This window comes from Gopherus evgoodei, chromosome 8 (assembly GCF_007399415.2).
Source record: "Gopherus evgoodei ecotype Sinaloan lineage chromosome 8, rGopEvg1_v1.p, whole genome shotgun sequence".
NCBI classification, from domain to species: domain Eukaryota; kingdom Metazoa; phylum Chordata; order Testudines; family Testudinidae; genus Gopherus; species Gopherus evgoodei.
Genome location: NC_044329.1, coordinates 90,779,131 through 90,784,884, shown reverse-complemented (window position 1 = coordinate 90,784,884; position 5,754 = coordinate 90,779,131). Strand labels below are relative to the sequence as shown.

The 5,754-nt window shown below is 46.5% G+C and overlaps 1 protein-coding gene across 4 annotated transcripts in view; it reads right to left on the bottom strand.

Moving 5' to 3' along the window:
• The window catches only part of NEGR1 (neuronal growth regulator 1), a 643,647-nt gene that overhangs the window by 580,101 nt on the left and 57,792 nt on the right, over window positions 1-5,754 (bottom strand). The gene's annotated exons all lie outside the window — the stretch shown is intronic.

The window sequence follows — 5,754 nt, the reverse complement described above, 5'->3', positions numbered from 1 at the left end:
ACTGTGTCTAGGCTCCCAGGAGGGGGGGAGGGGGTCACAGGGCCCCCCTTGCTGCCTGAGCACCAGCTCTGCACTCCCATTGGCCAAGAACCATGGCCAATGGGAGCTGGGGGGGTTGGTGCCTGAAGGCAAGAGCAGCACACAAGCCTCATGGCCCCCCACCTAGGAGCCTGACCTGCTGGCCACTTCTGGGGTGCAGCACGGTGCCAGCATAGGCAGGAAGCCTGCTTTAGCCCTGCTGCGCTGCTGAGCAGGAGCCGCCTGAGGTAAGCCCACGCCTCCACGCCAAGCCCTACCCTAGAGCCTGCACCCCCAGTCCAGAGCCCCTCCTGCACCCCAACCCCCTGCCTCAACCTGCAGCCCACTCCTGCATTCAAATCCCTGCAGCCTGAAGCCCCTTCCTGCAGTCCTGTCCCAGTCCAGTGAAAGTGAGTGAGGGAGAGAGTGAGCCATCAAAGGAGGAGAAATGTAGGGAGCGGGAGCAGGGTCTTGGAAGGGGTGGGATTAGGGTGTCCAGTTTTGTGCAATTAGAAAGTTGGCAACCTTAATATAAATCCATGGTATGCCCACATCTTGAATACTACATGCAGATGTGGTAGTCCCATCGCAAAAAAAGATACATTGTAATTGGAAAAGGTACAGAGAAGGGCACCAAAAATGATTATGGGTATGGAACAGTTTCCACATGAGGAGAGATTAATAAGACTGGGACTTTTCAGGTTGAAAAAGAGACGACTAAGGGGCAATATGATAGAGGTCTATAAAATCATGACTGGTGTGGCAAAAATAAATAAGGAAGTGTTATTTACTCCTCCTCATAACACCAGAACTAGAGGTCACCAAATGAAATTAATAAGCAGGAGGTTTAAAAACAAACAAAAGGCAGCATTTCTTCACACAACACAAAGTCAACCTGTGGAACTCTTTGCCAGAGGATGTTGTGAAGGCCAACATTACAACAGGGTTCAAAAAAGATAAGTTAATGAAGGATAGGTCCATCAATGGCTATTAGCCAGGAGGGGCAGAGATGGTGTCTCTAGCCTCTGTTTGTCAGAAGTTGGGAATGGGTGACAAGGGATGGAACACTTGATGATTATCTGTTCTGTTCATTCCTTCTGAAACCCCTAGCATTGCCACTGTTGGAAGACAGGATACTGGACCCAGTATGGCTGGTCTTATGTTCTTATGAGGTACATCACTGTCTGTTCTCACTTATTTTGCCATATTTGAAGCTAATACTGAGAAATGAAGTCCCATGGAAGTCAGTTTCATTGCAATAGAGATATACCTACTTACACAAAGGTTCAATTTAGCTCCTTAAGGGCCCTATCCTGAAACTCCTTCAGTTAGCAGTACTCTTGCTCATGTAGAGTGCAGTTTGCATGGGTTTCTTTTTATGCACTGCAGGCATTGATAAAAACCTTAATTAAAATAAATAAATCAGTCTTGGGCCAGAGATCACAGGGAATAGAACATATTCCCACTCGGGACACTATGTTAGATTTCCAGTTGGGAAGATTCACATTCTGGGTCCTAATCATCCATTTGGAAAGATTAGGGTGCCCTGTTTATATAATGAGGATGAATCTCTCATACTTCCCACAAGGGAGAGACCTTCGTCCCTCTATTTAGACATAGTACAGAAATGAATTTGCTCCAACAAAGGGAAGGCTTGTTTTACTGGGTGCAGCATAATGTAAATACTCAGTGAAATCTTACAAGACAAAGCCCTTTTCATTCTGCTAACTAGATGGGAATCCTTAAGGTAGTGGGATATGTTTAGTAAATGCCAGTATATGGAGATATGGATTTGTTGGCTCTTAACAGTTTGTTCTAACTGTTACATGAACAAATACATGAAGAATTCTAGGGTTGCTAAAATCAGGATGACAGGATCATATTCAGGCAGCACATAATCTGTGTTTATTTTACTGAAGGTTATTTTACCTAGGAAGACTAAAAAAGAACAGAAAACCAGCAGAAAGAGCCTGCAATTCAGATATACTCTACAAACCTGAAGAGGAAGAACTTGGATGTTTGAAAGCCATGAGAGTGCAGTCAGTAAATCCCAAAGCAGAATAAGAGTTTTCATACTGGTGTCAGTAACATGACAAACAGCTCAGATAGGAAGTATGGCTACAGCATGCAAACTCTGCATGCACAATGACTTTAGCAGACTTCTAGAGACTACATCTGTATCCATGTTTTTTTTGGAACACAGTGTGATATAGATGAATGAACCACAGGGTTGGGAATTACAGTGGAGAGGGATAATAGAGGGCAAAAGAGTGGCAAAAGTGGGGATGGGGGTTGGGACTACAGAGAGGACAAGGAAGGATACGGAGAGAGGGATAAATGGGGATCGGTGCTCGAGGAAGGAAGATAGATTGGAAGCTCAGATGAGGGAGGCATGGCACCCCCCATCTCTGCCAGTGCACATCAACCCATTCTGCACCATCAGTTCTGCCAATACACCCTAATGACACCACAGCCCAGCATTTATACACTTCACAGCTCTGTCACTGCACCCCAAACACTCAGCACCCCATAGCTCTGCCAATTCACACCAATCACACTTCACCCCATAACCCTGCAAGTGCATGCTAACAACCCTGAACCTCAACCTTCCTGCTCCCCAATGCCCCTGCAGTCCCAGCTATGCCATTAGACCCAACCACCCTATACCTCAGATATCCTGCACCCTCCAGCTCTGCCAGTGCACCCTACCCAAGCACAAACCCTGCATATATCCACTAATACAGTAAGATTGTGAGCTTTGTGACAGGGACTGTCTCTTTTATTATAGCAGTGCAGCAGCACCACTACAGTTAAGGTTGTGTCCTCACTTCTGTTTAAAGGTTGACCTTTCTAAATGCTCTAAAATTGAAGGTTTAGCTGGATTCCTTTGAAGTTTGGTTTGGCTCATGAGGGTGCAGGGTAGGGTTAGTGACCCAGATTTGGAGGTTTTTTTGAGCTCAGTGTAGCAGAAATATAAGCCCTGAAAAAATAGCCATTTTTTCAAAACGTTTATAGGTTTTTGTTGGGTCTTTCCATTTAGTTCTACGTGTTTAAAAAAAAAAAAAAGAGAGAGACACCAAACTATTGATGTGATTGTGGCAGGATGTGTACGTACACACACACACACAAAATTAGGTTAATTAACCTGAAAGATTGTGCCTGGGTGAGAGCCAGGGATTGTCAGGCTGATGGATGATGGAGCCCAGCTGAGAAGGAACAGGTGGGGCTGGTATAAAGCCAGGGAGATGACAGCAGAAAGGAACTGGAAGGGGAACTAATCTGCAGTCATTCCCTAGGAGGAGGGTTGTGTGTTTGGGGCTATAATGCTAAGAAGTCTGTTGGGAGGAGGAAGTTAGGGCGGGTATATCTAGAGAGGGAGGAGCCAGAAGATGTAGGAAGGAGTCAAAGGAAATAACATCAGGATCTGGGAACAAGTAGACCTCAGTTGTGGCCTGGCTTCCCATATGAGCCACTGGGAAAGTGGCATGGACTGGGCAGTGAATGGAAGACTGCTATTTTGGATGAAGAGATTTTGGTACCTCAGAAAGGGAAGATTATAGTGATCTATGTATATTGACTCTACCTATATATCTCTCTATATTGGGCCAACCCATGAAGAGACAGAACCCTGAGTCATGCAAGGAGTGTGAGTGAGTGACAGAAGCTGGTGTCTGGCCTGTAAAGAGCTAATCCCCAGAACTGACAATCAGGGGCACCCCAGTGCTGAGAGTATCCCATGACAGTGGATAAAAATATTCTCAATCTGCCAATTTTACCCAGGGCACTGCATGGCGCCTGCTAAATCTTTAGAGGACCCAAACTGAGAATAGTCTTTCAGGAAAATTGCAATTTTTACAGCATGCATGCACCAATATGGACAAACAGCTTGAGGATTTCCATTCCACCATTTTATATGCGTTAAAGCTCAACTTTAAGTGCTCTAAAATCCAAATGGTTACTTAAATTGTTTTGAAATATGTTGTGCCCCATGGAAGTGCAGGATAGTGTTAATGATCTAAATCTGACCAATGGATTCCTGAGTTACAGTTCCCCACCATCACCAATGGCTTCATTCTGCTGCATTATAGTGTTAATCTGAGAGGTACTAATAATTGGATGAATCACAGACCTCTCTGAGATTGATGGCTCACCATTCAATTAACATAACTAAGGATAAGTTAATGACTAAGCAGAAAATTGGAGGGTTTATGGCTGACCAGAAAATATGGACTGTATTGCATAGAAACATTACAGACTCTGATACCTCACAGTTTTTCAGAAATGGGCATATAGATATTGGGCCGGGGTCAAAGGATCTTTTTCTCCAACGTAAAACTGTCAGTACTGTGGAACAGAAAGCCTGATTGCGATTCCTCTTGCTGGCCCTGTCACAAACTCCACCCTCCAACCATTCTGAAACACAAACACGAACACCATTTCACTGTAACTTAGCTGTTCTTTGCTCCAGGCACAGCATGCAAGTCAAGTTATTGGGGTGGGGGGAGAGATTAATGGCAACAGAAATGTTTGTGTACCAGAGAGTGAAGACTTCACAGAAATGTGTTCCCTGCTTGCAATGGTGGCTCCTGGGTACAATAAGCAGTGAGCCAGGATGGAGGGAAGAATGCAGTGAATGGGTCAGGGGCATGGCTAGGGAGGTGTGCCAAAGCAAGGCTGAGGGGGCACAGTTAATGTGGGAGGTGACGTGTAGCGAGGCGACGACTCACCAGCGAGACATCTCGTGCTGGTCGTCTTGGGAATTAGCTCTCCAGCGTATGGAGAACCCTCTGCAGGCTGGTGTCTCCCCTGCCACTGGCCCTGTGTCCCTCTCAGACCTTGGTGCCCTTTATCTCAGAGTTCTGCCCCACCAGTACCCCCACACTCTGGGTCGCCCCTCCCAGGGGAACCCCCAGCCCTCTAAACCCACCTTGCCTTAGTGGCTACTGCCAGTCATCATGTAGCTCACTGGGGCAGACTGCAGTCTGTAATGACCACTCATCATTGGCAAGGGGTTCAGACCAGCTGCCTCTGCAACCTTAGTACCTGATTTGGCCTTTTCCCAAGGCCTGCAGCCTGGGGAGTCGCCAGGCCAGAGGTCCTCAGCTCCTCTTGCCTTTCCCCAGCCCTGCTCTGTTCCCTGTACCCTGTGCTTCCAGGCAGTCAGGTCCTTCCCTCCGAGGGTGGAGAGAGACTCCTCTAGCTTCTGGCCCACAGCCCTCTTAGCAGGGCCAGCTGGGTCTTAAACTGAGCTGGCCACAGCAGTGGCTGCTACTCCAATCCGCCTAGCTTGGCTGTTTTAACCCTGTTCTCCAGGAGTGGGGCAGCCACCCCACTACACAGTGATTGGCTAGATTAGCATGCAAATTTTGGGGCATATGTATAATTGCCTAAATGACTGTAACTCCTACCAACAACATATCTTTTCCTACTAAACAAACAAACTTGGAAATTCAATGGCAAAACAACACATTAATGCAGAGTTAAGGTATGTTGGCTCCATCCAGAACACCGAGCTGAGCAAAACTCAAGCTTCTGAAACCAGTAAGGCATGGTTCAGTGTGCCCATGCAACCTTAACTCTGCCTCTTTCAGCAATGCCTCCATACATGCCATTAACACCGATCTGCCAACCCCACAGCACCATAAGCTTTTCACCTCCTTTTACAACCCATTCACAGGACGTCATCCGACTTTATTAAGGACAAAAGAAAACAGAAGAAAAGGCTGTCCAGCTTCC